Source organism: Zea mays, chromosome 5 (genome assembly GCF_902167145.1).
Source record: "Zea mays cultivar B73 chromosome 5, Zm-B73-REFERENCE-NAM-5.0, whole genome shotgun sequence".
NCBI classification, from domain to species: domain Eukaryota; kingdom Viridiplantae; phylum Streptophyta; class Magnoliopsida; order Poales; family Poaceae; genus Zea; species Zea mays.
In genome coordinates, this window is record NC_050100.1 from 9,593,330 (window position 1) to 9,610,030 (window position 16,701).

Consider the following 16,701-nt stretch of genomic DNA (forward strand, 5'->3'; position numbering starts at 1 on the left):
AGGTTTCAAGTAAGTAGTGCGGGGTAGTAAGTTATAAATGAATAGGACATAATGGGACAGAGGACACTTGCCTTCACCAAACTGCTGATCAGGGACTTCCTCTGCAACTTCCTCGGGACACACAGACTGCTCGTTGTCTACGTAAAGTAATCATTCACACTATGCACTTGGGAAGATAACAAACAAAAGCAACATACAAGACATATGCAGCAAAGAGATCACAAGTTCATAGCAGAAAAGGGATAGGCACTCTGGTGTTCCCTAGGTCTGGGGTAGAGGACTATACAAAGTGATTCATTATCCACTAGTCAAGTTTAAGTCAGTGGTGGGATTAAATCATTACCTGGTTTTAAGTTCCTAAACTTAGGTGTTTAAGTCCCTAATCTTAAGTACTCCAACTTTTATTAAAGTCTACCAATTTCTAATTGTCTCAAATGGGGTTCCAATAGCCTTAATCCTATCCTGGTGATTAACTATTAATTGGTACATGGAAACAGCAGGAAAACATTGGTTAAATAGATAGACAAAAACATCATGAGCATTTTGCAATTTGAAGCACCTAATTTGGAGTTATTATGACAAAGTTATGAATTTTACAAGTTTGGGGATTAAAAATATACCCTAAATACCTATTTTGAATTAATTAAAAGGTCCAGGGACCTAACTGCGAGAAACCAGGGACGGCGGGTTCAAATTCCAGAAAACCGGGGGTCTCTTTAAGAAAATGCGCGGGCGAAGGGGTATCGGGCTACTACGGCCGTCAGATCTAAAGCGAACGGCCAGGATTAGATACTGCGGGCGGGCGCGCGAGCGCGCGGCGGCCTGGGCGACTGACAGGCGGGACCAGGCGGGCAGCGCGGGGCGCGGGCAGGCTGACAGGCGGGGCCGGCGGGCAGAGCGTGCGCGGGCAGGCTGACAGGCGGGGCCAGCGGGCAGAGCGGGCGCGGGGTGTGAGGGAAGCGGCCCTGGGCCGTTGGATCTCTGGTAGGCGGCCAGGATTGGGCCCGGGCTAATTGAATCAGGGTCGTCCGATCTGGGATGAACGGCGGGGGTCGGGTGGCCGGCCTGGGCTTCTCCTACGGCTAGCTGGGGCGGCGGCGCTCGTCCCCGCGGCGGAGGGCTCGCCGGAGACGAGGGGCGCGGGCGTTTGGCGGGCCTCTGGGGCGACCTGAGTGGCCGGGAAGGTTGGGGAGGGCACGGGGAGTCCTCTGGTGGGGTCTGGGTCGGGGCAGGGGCACCGGAGGGGGGCGGTTCACGGCGGAGCGGCTCGGCGGCGGGGTTACTCTACTCCGGCGAGGAATTAAACGCGGCAGAAGGCAATACACGGGTCGATAGGGGCGGGAGAGGTCCCTTACCTCAAGGCGGGCTCCGGGGACTCCTCGGCGGCGGGAATGGCGCGACGGTGGCCCGGGGCGACGGTGGCGGACCTCCGCGGTTGCACGGGGAGCGGCGGGTGAGCGTGGGCAGAGAGAAATAGGGAGGGGGAAAGGGAATTGAGGCGCGTCCCGGGTTGCGGACACCGGGGCGAAGCTCACCGTGGCAACGGACACGGCGGAGCTCCAACGGCGGCCGAGAAACGGGCTCGGGACGGCGGGGATTCGTGGCGGCGGCGCTCTGGCGTGCGCGCAGCGAGGGAGAGGTGGAAGAGGGGTCCGCTAGAGCGCAAATGGGGGAGGGGGCGAGGGCGAGTGGGGTTCGGGGCTCAAGTGGCCAGGGGCTGGTCAGTTGCGAGCTCCACGCGCGACGTGGGCGCGGAGAAAGCGGGCGCGCGCAGCTCGGGCGGCGGTTACGCGAGGAAGACGGGGATGACAGCCCGGGCCCGCGAGCAGAGAGAGAGAGGAGAGCGGAGGCGGGCGCGCGAGAGGCGGCTGCGCTGACAGGCGGGCCCGCCAGGGCAGAGAGAGCGGGGGGGAGAGGCGCGCGCGCGGGATGGGCTGGCTGGGCCGAAAGGCCGAGGGGGCGGCGGGGTTGGGCCTCTTTCTCTTTTCTTTTTATTCTGGAATTGTTTCCTCTTTTTTCTTCTTATTTTCTCTATTTGATTCAAATTCAAATGAGCCACAAATTCAAATCAAACTTTCCAAGAATTATGCACCAAGCAAAAGTGAAACCTAGAGTTCAACATGATGCAACAATTCATACTCCCTTAGGGTTTAACATATTAAACTATTATTACAAATAAAATAAGCACTTTTCTCCTATAGAAATGAGAAAGAAAAGAATGAGGAATGATGAGAAAAGGGAAGTAACACCTGAATTTGTGAATATGAGCAAAGAAATTTTATACCCCCAAATTCAGGGTGTTACAACGCGCTACTCAAATCTACCCACGCACAAATTCTCTACTCAGTTTTCTCCTCCCACCTCCACACTTTGCTCAGAAATCACCTCACGGCGGTATATTCTCCCGTCAAAGGCTCTTACAGGTGGACCTGACACCTTACCAGTGGGACCCGCTCCCCTTTCCCCTGCTTCTCTTCCCAAATTCAATCGCACGCGAGCACGCTCCTAGGTTCGCTGGCAGCGGCTGGTCCATCGCTCTTCACCGCTCCCTTCTCCGGCGTGCGGCAGCCCCAGTGGCCTTCACTAGCGTGCGGTGGGGGCGGGCCCTTCTCCGGCGCGTGGCACGGCACGGGTGTCCAGGCGGCATGGCACGGCGCGGGTCCCAGGCAGCGCGGGCGGGTCTCCGGTGTGCGTTGCGCGGCAGATCCTAGGCGTGCGCGGGCAAGTCCCCGGCGAGCATGACGCGCATGGATCTCAATGTGCGGACCTCAGCGCGTGTGTCACGCGCGGGTCCTAGGCGTGCGCGGCGCAGGCGGATCTCTGGCAGCGCGGCCTGCTTGTTCTCCGGCGCGGCACACTCCCTAGCCCTCTCCTCCGGCGGCGGCGTGCACGGGCTCCGATGGCCAGCGGGCGCAGGCGGATCCTCCTCCAGCTCGTCCCTGTCTCCGGCGCGTGCTCTGCTCAGCTATGGCGAGCTCTGTACAGTGAGCTCTCCTGTCAATGGCAGGGGCTAGGGCGTGCTCTGCTCAACTACGTTGAACAGGGAAGACAAAGAGCAGGGGAACATTTGCTTTTTGTATCTAAACATTTGCTGGTTGAACTACTAATTGAAACTGAACATTTGCTGCTAGTTGAAACTGAACATTTATTGTTGCATGTGCTGCTGAATTTGCTAGTTGAAACTGAGACTGTTGTTCGTATCTTGGACAGAACATGTGTTGTTGGACATTTGTCGTTGCATGCCTGTGTCTAGAAAACTGAATTGCTGAACATGCACAGGATCTGAATTGCTGTTGCATGCCTAAATTTCTGTTGGACTAAACATGCACAGGCATTTGTACTTGGACTGAACATGTGGTGCTGAATATTAATAAAACCGATACTTAATTGCTCAAATAGAGCCGCTTTGTCTCTATGATATTAATATGCACATGGTGTAGTGGTTTGTCTTAGCTTGCAGGTACTTCAAGATGTGGGTTTGAATCCCTTCTATCTAGCTTTTTTTCTTTTTTTATTTTGTTGCTAACAGGAGATGTGCCCATGGTTTTGCATTGCTATATTCACACTTTTGCATAACCTTATGATCTATTTACCCCAAGCAACTAGGACCAAATTATGACTCCATACCAAGTTTCACTATTTCTGGTCATATTTGATATTTATTTATTTATTTTTAGCTTGAAAAGGCATTTAAAGCATATAAATTAGTAGATAATAAAAAAGTGGCATATTTACATGAAGTAAGTTTGTAACTGTTAGATGACCTAATGGTGCACTTTTGAAGCAAAAACAATGACAAACGTAAGAAATATAGCTCAAGCACTGATGTTATAGTTGAATGTCATGAAAACTTAGAGATAGATGTGTCCATTTGTGAAGCACCTATATTGACACTTTTGCATAACCTCATGATCTATTTATCTCAAGTAGCTAGGACCAAGTTATGACTCCATGCCAAGTTTCACTATTTTCTGACAACATTTGGTATTTATTTATTTATTTTCGGCTTGAAAAGGCATTTAAAGCATATAAATTAGTAAACAATAAAAAAAGTGGCATCTTTACATGAAGTAAGTTTGTAACTATTAGATGAACTACTGGTGCACTTTTGAAGCAAAAACAATGACAAACGTAAGAAATATAGCTCAAGCACTGATGTTATAGTTGAATGTCATGAAAACTTAGAGATAGATGTGTCCATTTGTGAAGCACCTATATTGACACTTTTGCATAACCTCATGATCTATTTATATCAAGTAGCTAGGACCAAGTTATGACTCCATGCCAAGTTTCACTATTTTCTGACAACATTTGGTATTTATTTATTTATTTTCGGCTTGAAAAGGCATTTAAAGCATATAAATTAGTAAACAATAAAAAAAAGTGGCATCTTTACATGAAGTAAGTTTGTAACTGTTAGATGAACTATTGGTGCACTTTTGAAGCAAAAACAATGACAAATGTAAGAAATATAGCTCAAGCACTGATGTTATAGTTGAATGTCATGAAACTTAGAGATAGATGTGTCCATTTGTGAAGCACATATATTGACACTTTGCATAACCTCATGATCTATTTATCTCAAGTAGCTAGGACCAAATTATGACTCCGTGCCAAGTTTTACTATTTTCTGACAACATTTGGTATTTATTTATTTATTTTCGGCTTGAAAAGGCATTTAAAGCATATAAATTAGTAAACAATAAAAAAGTGGCATATTTACATGAAGTAAGTTTGTAACTGTTAGATGAACTAATGGTGCACTTTTGAAGCAAAAACAAAGAAAAAGTAAGAAATATAGCTCAAGCACTGATGTTATAGTTGAATGTTATGAACATAGTGAGAGATGTGTCCATTTGTGAAGCACCTATATTCATACTTTTTCATAACCTCATGATCTATTTACCACAAGCAACTAGGACCAAATTATGACTCCATGCCAAGTTTCACTATTTTCTGACCATATTTGGTATTTATTTATTTATTTTCGGCATGAAAAGGCATCTAAAGCATGTAAATTAGTAGATAATAAAAAAAGTGGCATATTTACATGAAGTAAGTTTGTAACTGTTAGATGACCTAATGGTGCACTTTTGAAGCAAAGACAATGATAAACGTAAGAAATATAGCTCAAGCACTAATGTTACAGTTGAATGTTATGAAACATAGTGAGAGATGTGTCCATTTGTGAAGCACCTATATTGACACTTTTGTATAACCTCATGCTCTATTTATCTCAAGTAGGTAGGACCAAATTATGACTCCATGCCAAGTTTCACTATTTTCTGACAACATTTGGTATTTATTTATTTATTTATTTTCAGCTTGAAAAGATATTTAAAGCATATAAGTTAGTAAACAATAAAAAAGTGGCATCTTTACACGAAGTAAGTTTGTAACTGTTAGATGAACATGTTATACACTTTTGAAGCAACAAAATAAACAAAAGTACGAAATATAGCTCAAATTGCGTAGTTATGGTTGAATGTTACGAAACTTAACGAGAGACGTGTCCATTTGTGAAGCACATATATTCATATTTTTGTATAGTTCTCTAATTTTTTATCTCAAGTAACTAGGACCAAATTATGACTCCATGCCAAGTTTCACTTTTTTTACTATATTTGGTATTTTTTATTTTTTTAAAATGACCAACAAACGCAAGAATAAAATAATGCACCATAAACATTATATATATTTTTTAAAAATATGTATATGAAGTAAGTTTCTATTTGTAACTCTAAATATATATTTTTATGTTTTGGCCAACTTTATTTGAGGTAGCTTTAGTTCAAATTAGCTACGTTTTAGAAATTTTGGTATGGTTTATACTAGTATGTACACGTTATAAAGTCGTTTTTGCATGACACACACGAATTCTGTATCTGTCCCATTGGTTATTGCATTCTGTTGTGAGGCTCTGTGTGGGTAAGGGGAATGGGTTCAAATCTTGGCCCATGCGGCATTTTTTGCCCTCTTTTTTCTGCGTCTTTTTCCTCGCTATGAAGCTATGTGGGTCTCACTTGTAAGCTGGTCCACCTGTAAGAGGCTTTTGACGGAAGGAATAGTGTCGTGAGGGGATTTTTGTGTGGGTTGTGAAGGTGGGAGGGCAAAACTGAGTAGAGAATTTGGACAGGGTAGATCTGAGCAAGACGTCTAGTGGTGGGGGTATGCTTCGTAGCCGAAGATCCTAAAGAAAGAGAACACCTTCGGCCGATCGTCTCAGAAGCAGCGCCGAAGCTATCACCTATAAAGCTTCGGCACAATGGCAAATCTCAAGTCGAAGGAGTGAACCGACTCAAAGATGAAATGACTTAAAGACTCATGATGTTTTGTGTCATTATTGTAGTCGACTACGAAGGGCATAAATGTAATTTTACATGGGCTGCGTCCCGTGCCTATAAATAGATGAACAGTGCTCCCGTACTGTTCACGCGGACTTGGTATTTTACTTTTTGCGTCACGCTTGTACTTTCACCTTCTTTCAATCCGAAGGTACATTTGTAATTTGATATCATTCCCAATTTCCATAATAATAAAATAGAGATGAAATAGAAGTGAATTGATAATAATACATGATTGTTTATGTTATTTTATAATTTCATGTGATTTCTTCTTCATCATTTTATCTTATGCTGAAGGTTTGTCCTTCATAACCTTCGTTCGAAGGCCATTATATCCCAAGGGAAATAATGTTTCGAAGGACGAAGGACTTTAACGTTTAACATTTTCTGTGTTGCCTTGTTCTTAATTCATACCACTTGAGAACAAGTCCCCAACATCTAGACTAGTGGGTAAAATGTAAATGTTTCTTGTGATATTACTGGTGGTGTAGCGGAGGTGATTACCAGGAGGGTGGATTGGAGGCGAAGCAACACTATACGCGTAGCCAGCGAGCGGAGTAACTGAGTGCCTTGGCTGAGGGTGTTGAGTGTGCGGGGAGGGAGAGAGTAGCCGGATGTATTTATAACGGGGTGTATGTGGTGTAGTACAGTAGAGTTCACTGTTGGTGAGAATAGTGACGAGTGAATCGACTGACTTAGTCTGAACAGGGAAATTATAGGTAGAATATGAGACAAGAGTATTTTGGGAGTTTTCTGGAATATGAACCATGTTTAAGGTATGACATGGTTGGATAGAGAATAATTTGATAAGAATTCAGAAACCAGAATTATTGGAATCTAAGTTTGGAAGCCTGGTTCGAAAGAATCTCAAAGTTAAGTGTGCTCAACTTGGAGAAATTGGAATGGGTGACCAGATGGGAAGTTTTTACTAGAAGGAAAATCACAGTTACCGGAGTTTCTATGACTGGAATATTGGTCTGGTAGGTCTTAGGTAAGCTAAACAACATGATGGATGAGTAGTTGAAATTTGGGATGATTGGATGATCGATGAATAGTAACGATAAATGGTAACGATGAATAGTGATGACGAAAAAGTAATGATAGATATCATCGATGAATAGTAACGATGATGAATAGTCCAACTCCAATATCCAATCCATGCGCTGGTGGTGTTGCGTTGCAGGTTTGATGCTGCTGGCGAGGGAGCGTGCCTCAAGAGATACACTGACCCCTCCTTCTTCAGCGCTCACTCTGCCAAGGTTGATGAGCAAGGCATGCTGAAGCAGCATCGTCGGCAAGCAGAAGCAGCAGCAGCCAACAGGTGCCGCCCTATCTATGTTCCTGCTGATGCAGCAAACAGCTGCTCACAGGGTCGAACCTTCACCTCAACAGCCCAACATGGAACAGAAGCTGCAAGAAGGTAGCACAGCGCAACCCAGCCCAAGTGAGCTCGAGAGAACGAGCTCTTTCAAGGCATGGCTCTCTCCACAAGCTCGCCGCTTTCCTACTGCTACTGCTGCTACTACTCATCACCATCTTCAGGAACCACCTGATGATGGTGGTGGTAGTAGTGGTGGTGCTACTACCTTTTTTAGATAATGGAAATAATCATCCAGCCTTGGCTTCAAAGAAGCTACAGCCCCTTATTACAATACTCAACACGCCATATTGACCAAGTTAATGCAGAAAACAAAGTTTGGATAAAAGCACCTAACTACAAATCCTATTGGTGAACCTCCATCCATACTTGCTGAAAATCTCCATGACGACATTCTCCATCTTCAGACACGCTGTCTTTATCAACTCTTTATCATCTTCAGCCTTCTGCATTTGACTCCAGAAGCGGAACCAATAAGTTCCCCTGTAAATTACCTGCATAAATGTTTTCATTGGAGATTTATCAAAAACCACATCATTTCTACTAAGCCATATTGCCCAACAAATCGCTGATGCACCCACTAGTAGAAGTTGTTTCAATCTACCCCCAATCCCATTAAGCCAGGAACTGAACATATGCATTGTGTTATGTGGTGGTTTCAACCCAAAACATCTTTCGACTAAACCCCATATAAAACGTGCATTTTTGCACTGAAAAAACAAATGTTGAATTGACTCATTAGCTAGGCACCAAACACAGTGCGTGTTTCCATTCCAATTTCGTTTAGCAAGATTATCTTTAGTTAGAGTTACTCCCTTATACATATACCACATGAAAATCTTAATCTTTAAGGGCATCTTAAGCTTCCAAATCATTGTGTTTCTTTCAACCACCCCATTATTAATAACAGCAAGATACATAGAATGAACTGTAAAGATTCTATTAGCTTTCAAATTCCATTTAAATGTATCCTTATTATCATTGAGCTGAATATTCATTATACTCATAACCAGCTCATTCCAATTTCGAAGATCATTATCTTGCAATGACCTTCTAAAAGATACATTTAACGGGACAGAACTGAGAACAGAAGCTACAATATCAGTCTTCTTCCTCACTATATTATATAATGACGAGTATTTTTGCTGAAAAGAAACAGTACCAATCCAAACATCTTCCCAAAACCGGATTTGTTGACCATTGTTTAGTCGAAAGGATCCGAATCTCATGAATTGGTCTTTGACTTTCATAAGTCCTGACCAAAAATGAGAGTCACCCGGCTTCCTTTCAATTATTCCAATTAGGTAATTTTTGCAATACTTATTCCTAAGTATTTGTTGCCATAGCCCTTCCTCATTAATTAATTTCCATAACCATTTGGCTAACAAACATTTATTCTTAATCTCAATGTTTTGAATTTGTAGCCCTCCTTGGTCTTTCGGTTGACAAATAATGTTCCATTTTATCAACCTATATTTCTTCTTTTGATTATCGCTCTGTCAAAAGAACCTAGATCTATAATACTCTATTTTTTGTAGTACTCCTTTTGGAACTTAAAAAAAGAGAGCATGAACATAGTTAGGCTTGCTAAGACAGAGTTTATTAAGACCAATCTACCACCAAAGGATAGGTATTTTCCTTTCCAACTGCTAAGCTTCTTCTCTATTCTCTCCTCTACTGTTTTCCACTCCACATTTCTCAATTTTCTAACGTGCATAGGGATACCAAGGTATCTAAAAGGAAAAGAACCATGTCGACAACCAAATAGTTGTACATATTGAGTTTCTGAGTCTGTAGCCTGACCAAAACAAAATATTTCACTTTTATGGAAATTTATCTTGAGGCCAGAAAGCTTCTCAAAAGCACATAACAGCAGTTTTAAATTCCTGGCTTGGTCCAAGTTATGGTCCATAATAATAGTATCATCTGCATATTGTAAAATGGATAAACCATCTTCTACTAAATTAGGAATGACACCTGAAATTTGGTTGGCTAATTTTGCTCTCTTTACTAAGATAGCTAACATATCAACTACAATATTAAACAGAATTAGTGATAATGGATCTCCCTGTCTGACACCTTTCTTTGTTTGAAAATTGGAGCCAATTTGGTTATTAGTGGATCCATCAGTAGTCACGTTGTTACCACATCGAATGCTGCGGCTCTTAGCAGCAGTGCCACGGTGAAGGCGGTCAGGCTGAACTCAGCATCAGAGGTGAAAGGTTGTGAGAGTAATACGACGAGGTCGAGGTACAAAGGCAAGATCGCCTCAAGAGTCAGCAGCTTGCCGAGGAAGCTCTTCATGAACACCACCAAGCATCACAACGACCGCTCGCGCTCTTATCGTGCAGGTAGTAGCAGCCTCCGGGTGACCCAAGCCACTGGCATCGGGGATTGCAGCCCTGAACTTGAAGCCATCGCCATCCCCGCCCCAGGTATACGTAGCCTTCCGTCCTATCTGGAGAACCATGAAAGCATTTTCTCTTGTACTAATGTATCGGTAGTAGATGCAGATCGATGCAGTAACAGTAACAGCAGCACTCCTGAAACATGTACAGCAGCTGACTCCAAGAACCTGCTGCTGCTGCTGCCAGGAAGTGGTCCTGTTCTGGAGCCACCTGACAATTCTTCTTCTTCTGCTGCTGAAGACGCCAAAGTAGATACGCCACTTGCGCCTATTCCACCGATGCAGTGGCTGTCAGAGAAAGGGACTCCACCTGCATCTCCTAAACACAGAACACCATGTTTCCAGCAACAATTTGGTAGCAGTGGGCAATCTGATGAGAAGCCAAGCCAAGAGCACGAGGCTTCAGACGACAACAGCAATCTGCTGCAGGAGAGCGTGTTCTTCTCTGCGGCACAAGAGCTAGCGAAGATGTCCCCTCCTCCTCCTTGGGTGCCAAGGCCCAAATATCCACTGCTTGATGTTAAGGCAGTTAAGGCAGGTCATCCTGACATGAACATCCGTCTTTTTTTCTGTGGCGTTTAATTAACAAAAGATGCCTGTCATTTGCAGCTACGGAATGGTCCAAGCCCGATCCATCCTTCAAGAAACATTTTGTACAGCAGGAGCGCACAGATACAGCAGATAAAAGACATTGCAATTGTCAGTACATTCTTATTTCCTCCATGAAACTCAACCGCCACCATGGTTTTGGTTGTACTTATATATATATATATATATATATATATATATATATATATATATATATATTACTGGCTGGTGCATGCAGTCTTCCAAGCTGAAACCAGCTTCTGGAGCGAGCTCTCATGTGACTGGGACTGGGAGTCCTACCAACGCCACCATTCTGAACAGAGCAGATGGCATTCGGCAGGTAATAACGATTATTTCAACAACATTGTCCTCGTAAACCGTACATGGCTTTAGTATAATCTGACTGGCACAAGAAAAATGAGGCAGGTGCATGATGATGAAACTGATCAAATCTGAAGCGATAACACTTAATGAATGAACCATGTAATAGCTAATGGAACTAGAGTCATTCAAGTTGAGATGGCCGAGTTGGTCTAAGGCGCCAGATTAAGGTTCTGGTCCGAAAGGGCATGGGTTCAAATCCCACTCTCAACAAATATTTTTTTTCTTTTTCCTGTTTTAAACTACTCTTCTAATTGTAATTGTTTGTAGAGAATTCATTAGTTTTTTTTTTCAAATCCCACTCTCAACAAACATGTTTTTCATTGTATTGTTTCCCTGTTTTAAACTACTCTTCTAATTGTAATTGTTTGTAGAGAATTCATTAGCTTTTTTTTCAAATCCCACTCTCAACAAACATGTTTTTCATTGTATTGTTTCCCTGTTTTAAACTACTCTTCTAATTGTAATTGTTTGTAGAAAATTCATTAGTTTTTTTTACTTTATCATGCGGTTCTTGTTTTTGGATAGTTTTTCTTCTTCCTGTGTTAAGCTAATCTGGTTCTTCTAACTATTTGTAGAAGATTCATTATTTTTGTTACTTTACCATGCAGTTCTTGCATTGTCTCTACAAATTTGTTGAGGCTAATAGTTTTTTAACCACAGGATCAAATCTTTGGTGTGTGTGTGTGTGAGACTTAATGTACTCTGATTCTTATATTACCTTTTATCCTGTCTTAATATATTCATGTTCATGTGTTGTTTGTAGATTTAGAGAACTATTGAGGTTTATACATTTGAACACACATGTTCTGTTTTTTCTGTTTTAAGCTATTCTTCTTATATTGTTTGTAGAGAATCGCTGAGGCTCAGAGATTTCAAACACAGGATTTTAAAACATTTTTAGACCGCACAAGCATGGACGTTCACATATCAGTTATAATCTTATCAGGGCATGTTAAGTTAGAGGTCTTTCTATTTAATTTTGAATAGGAAAAAATTTAATCTCATCAATCTCCCGTGCAACCGAACAATCTCTCAAGTGGGTCAGATTGCACTTCTAACCTTCTAATCGAAGCGAATATATATATATATATATATATATATATATATATATATATATATATATATATATATATATATATATATATATATATATATATATTACTGGCTGGTGCATGCAGTCTTCCAAGCTGAAACCAGCTTCTGGAGCGAGCTCTCATGTGACTGGGACTGGGAGTCCTACCAACGCCACCATTCTGAACAGAGCAGATGGCATTCGGCAGGTAATAACGATTATTTCAACAACATTGTCCTCGTAAACCGTACATGGCTTTAGTATAATCTGACTGGCACAAGAAAAATGAGGCAGGTGCATGATGATGAAACTGATCAAATCTGAAGCGATAACACTTAATGAATGAACCATGTATTAGCTAATGGAACTAGAGTCATTCAAGTTGAGATGGCCGAGTTGGTCTAAGGCGCCAGATTAAGGTTCTGGTCCGAAAGGGCGTGGGTTCAAATCCCACTCTCAACAAATATTTTTTTTCTTTTTCCTGTTTTAAACTACTCTTCTAATTGTAATTGTTTGTAGAGAATTCATTAGTTTTTTTTTTCAAATCCCACTCTCAACAAACATGTTTTTCATTGTATTGTTTCCCTGTTTTAAACTACTCTTCTAATTGTAATTGTTTGTAGAGAATTCATTAGCTTTTTTTTCAAATCCCACTCTCAACAAACATGTTTTTCATTGTATTGTTTCCCTGTTTTAAACTACTCTTCTAATTGTAATTGTTTGTAGAAAATTCATTAGTTTTTTTTACTTTATCATGCGGTTCTTGTTTTTGGATAGTTTTTCTTCTTCCTGTGTTAAGCTAATCTGGTTCTTCTAACTATTTGTAGAAGATTCATTATTTTTGTTACTTTACCATGCAGTTCTTGCATTGTCTCTACAAATTTGTTGAGGCTAATAGTTTTTTAACCACAGGATCAAATCTTTGGTGTGTGTGTGTGTGAGACTTAATGTACTCTGATTCTTATATTACCTTTTATCCTGTCTTAATATATTCATGTTCATGTGTTGTTTGTAGATTTAGAGAACTATTGAGGTTTATACATTTGAACACACATGTTCTGTTTTTTCTGTTTTAAGCTATTCTTCTTATATTGTTTGTAGAGAATCGCTGAGGCTCAGAGATTTCAAACACAGGATTTTAAAACATTTTTAGACCGCACAAGCATGGACGTTCACATATCAGTTATAATCTTATCAGGGCATGTTAAGTTAGAGGTCTTTCTATTTAATTTTGAATAGGAAAAAATTTAATCTCATCAATCTCCCGTGCAACCGAACAATCTCTCAAGTGGGTCAGATTGCACTTCTAACCTTCTAATCGAAGCGAATATATATATATATATATATATATATATATATATATATATATATATATATTACTGGCTGGTGCATGCAGTCTTCCAAGCTGAAACCAGCTTCTGGAGCGAGCTCTCATGTGACTGGGACTGGGAGTCCTACCAACGCCACCATTCTGAACAGAGCAGATGGCATTCGGCAGGTAATAACGATTATTTCAACAACATTGTCCTCGTAAACCGTACATGGCTTTAGTATAATCTGACTGGCACAAGAAAAATGAGGCAGGTGCATGATGATGAAACTGATCAAATCTGAAGCGATAACACTTAATGAATGAACCATGTATTAGCTAATGGAACTAGAGTCATTCAAGTTGAGATGGCCGAGTTGGTCTAAGGCGCCAGATTAAGGTTCTGGTCCGAAAGGGCGTGGGTTCAAATCCCACTCTCAACAAATATTTTTTTTCTTTTTCCTGTTTTAAACTACTCTTCTAATTGTAATTGTTTGTAGAGAATTCATTAGTTTTTTTTTTCAAATCCCACTCTCAACAAACATGTTTTTCATTGTATTGTTTCCCTGTTTTAAACTACTCTTCTAATTGTAATTGTTTGTAGAGAATTCATTAGCTTTTTTTTCAAATCCCACTCTCAACAAACATGTTTTTCATTGTATTGTTTCCCTGTTTTAAACTACTCTTCTAATTGTAATTGTTTGTAGAAAATTCATTAGTTTTTTTTACTTTATCATGCGGTTCTTGTTTTTGGATAGTTTTTCTTCTTCCTGTGTTAAGCTAATCTGGTTCTTCTAACTATTTGTAGAAGATTCATTATTTTTGTTACTTTACCATGCAGTTCTTGCATTGTCTCTACAAATTTGTTGAGGCTAATAGTTTTTTAACCACAGGATCAAATCTTTGGTGTGTGTGTGTGTGAGACTTAATGTACTCTGATTCTTATATTACCTTTTATCCTGTCTTAATATATTCATGTTCATGTGTTGTTTGTAGATTTAGAGAACTATTGAGGTTTATACATTTGAACACACATGTTCTGTTTTTTCTGTTTTAAGCTATTCTTCTTATATTGTTTGTAGAGAATCGCTGAGGCTCAGAGATTTCAAACACAGGATTTTAAAACATTTTTAGACCACACAAGCATGGACGTTCACATATCAGTTATAATCTTATCAGGGCATGTTAAGTTAGAGGTCTTTCTATTTAATTTTGAATAGGAAGAAATTTAATCTCATCAATCTCCCGTGCAACCGAACAATCTCTCAAGTGGGTCAGATTGCACTTCTAACCTTCTAATCGAAGCGAATATATATATATATATATATATATATATATATATATATATATATATATATATATATATATATATATATATATATATATATATATATATTCAATTATGATATTCTGCAAAAATCATGTTGTTGCAGAATATATCACAATTTACTACTATATGTAGAAGACTCAAAACTGAAACTGGTGCAATAATTTTGCAACTTACCTTACCTTGAGATCTTCCTTCACCACATACCTCTTGGCCTCACCCTTTATTTGCATAGAAAACTCATTGAAAATATATATATTCTGCAACAACATGATTTTTGAACCCTAAAAATTTTGGATCGTTGGTCCTAATGGAAATCTGTTCGAGTTTTATTGACATCAGAAATCCTATCTCCTGTAGTCCTGTTATTCAGCGTCTGAGTGGAGCTATAAAATTGATCTTATCATTGATGGTACGGTGTGTTTTATCGTGTCGTATTGCAAGCACAAGAATTAAAAACAGTTCAAATTTGCTGCAGATGTCTTAAATTCGTGCAGAATCCAAGCAGCAAATGGCACCGCCTATCTATAGTGTTAAAAAAAGGTCAAAACATACAGCTGTTTTGTTAACAACTGATTCACCGCCGCCAGCTTCAGAGGTGACACCGCCGCCAAATCCAACTCCGGTGACACTTGATTTTCAGGTGAGGACATTTCACCACCCCAACAAGCAGGCTTTGGAAGTTGCGGTCGTGATTAAGGAGTCGTTTCATCACCATAGTTTAGCTGTCGAAGTTTCATCATGGTGTGTAATATTCTCTGTTGGTTTCGGCTGTCCGGTGGGGAGAGAGTTGCAGTGGTGCTAGTGCTGTTTTCTAACTTTTTTGTAGAAAATTCGAAATGCAGCAACCTGACCAACCCCCCTCCAAAACTTGAGGCGTAGAATGCTGATTCGCCTTGTTGTTGATTTGTCTGACGTAGAATGCTCTGATCTGTCATACAAGTAGCTAAAAATGTTTCTTTCAGACAAACAGTGTGCTTAGTTTCATCGACAGAACCAGCGTGTTTTGTGTCAGTAGTACCGCGAATGATTTTGTTCTAGTTTCTGCAAAAAATGCAGTCTGAAAATGCAGTATCGGTATCTGTCAAAATGCAGTATCGCCTTCCCGTACCCAAACCACAGATGCTGTCCTCGCATGCACGAATGCCGACCCGAAGCTCCTGTTGTGGCTGCAGGTGGCTGGCTGTGCTACACCCTGGATGAAACCCAGGCGGTCAAAATCGGCTGCAGCCGGCTAGAAGAGAAGCGATACAGATTCAGTCATTCGGAGGTCACAGCTAACCTGTTCGAAGGTTCCGGTGAACGTCGGGTTCGGATCAGACAAGGTCGGGCCGTGAGCCATTTAGCATGATCACCCGTGTTTACTGTCGGGTTGGGTTGACCCGTGACTTTTTATTTGACGTGTCGAGTCGAGTTTTTTTTATTGGGTCAGATTTTGGATCCAAAATTATTGTCTGTACCTGACCCGTAAATTATTACGGGTCAAAAATTATGGTCCGTACCTATCCGTTGTATTGGTCGGATAGGGTTTGCCTAGGACAGTGAAACTCGTTGAGCTCTCGTTACAAAACTGTGGTCAATATGATTACTATGTACTCCCTATATCCTAAATTAAAATTTGTTTTAGAGTTTTAATGAACTTATACAATATTTGATGTATGTGTTTTATATATGTATCTAGATTTATTATCATTCATTTAAATATAGATGTAAAAATTAATAGCTAAAACGAATACTAATTTGCCTAGGACCAGCTGATCGGTTTGCTTCTTTTGATGCAAATAAGGTACGCAAACTTGCTGAGTTTTGCCCTAATGAAATCAAAGATTCTATCTTGCAAGGACTTGAATTGTGACTCAGTAACTATATTGATGATATGAGAAAGAATGATG

The 16,701-nt window shown here is 40.9% G+C and overlaps 3 non-coding genes and 1 pseudogene across 3 annotated transcripts; all 4 read left to right on the top strand.

Annotated features, from left to right (window-relative positions):
* The first annotated feature begins 2,738 nt into the window (after positions 1 to 2,738).
* LOC103627988 (uncharacterized) lies at positions 2,739 to 11,188 on the top strand (annotated as a pseudogene).
* Positions 11,189 to 11,230: 42 nt separating this feature from the next.
* Positions 11,231 to 11,311, top strand: TRNAL-AAG (transfer RNA leucine (anticodon AAG)). Its single transcript has one exon. It is a non-coding gene; the product is annotated as a tRNA-Leu (tRNA).
* Positions 11,312 to 12,554: 1,243 nt separating this feature from the next.
* TRNAL-AAG (transfer RNA leucine (anticodon AAG)) lies at positions 12,555 to 12,635 on the top strand. The gene has a single exon. It is a non-coding gene; the product is annotated as a tRNA-Leu (tRNA).
* Positions 12,636 to 13,844: 1,209 nt separating this feature from the next.
* TRNAL-AAG (transfer RNA leucine (anticodon AAG)) lies at positions 13,845 to 13,925 on the top strand. Its single transcript has one exon. It is a non-coding gene; the product is annotated as a tRNA-Leu (tRNA).
* The last annotated feature ends 2,776 nt before the right edge of the window (positions 13,926 to 16,701 follow it).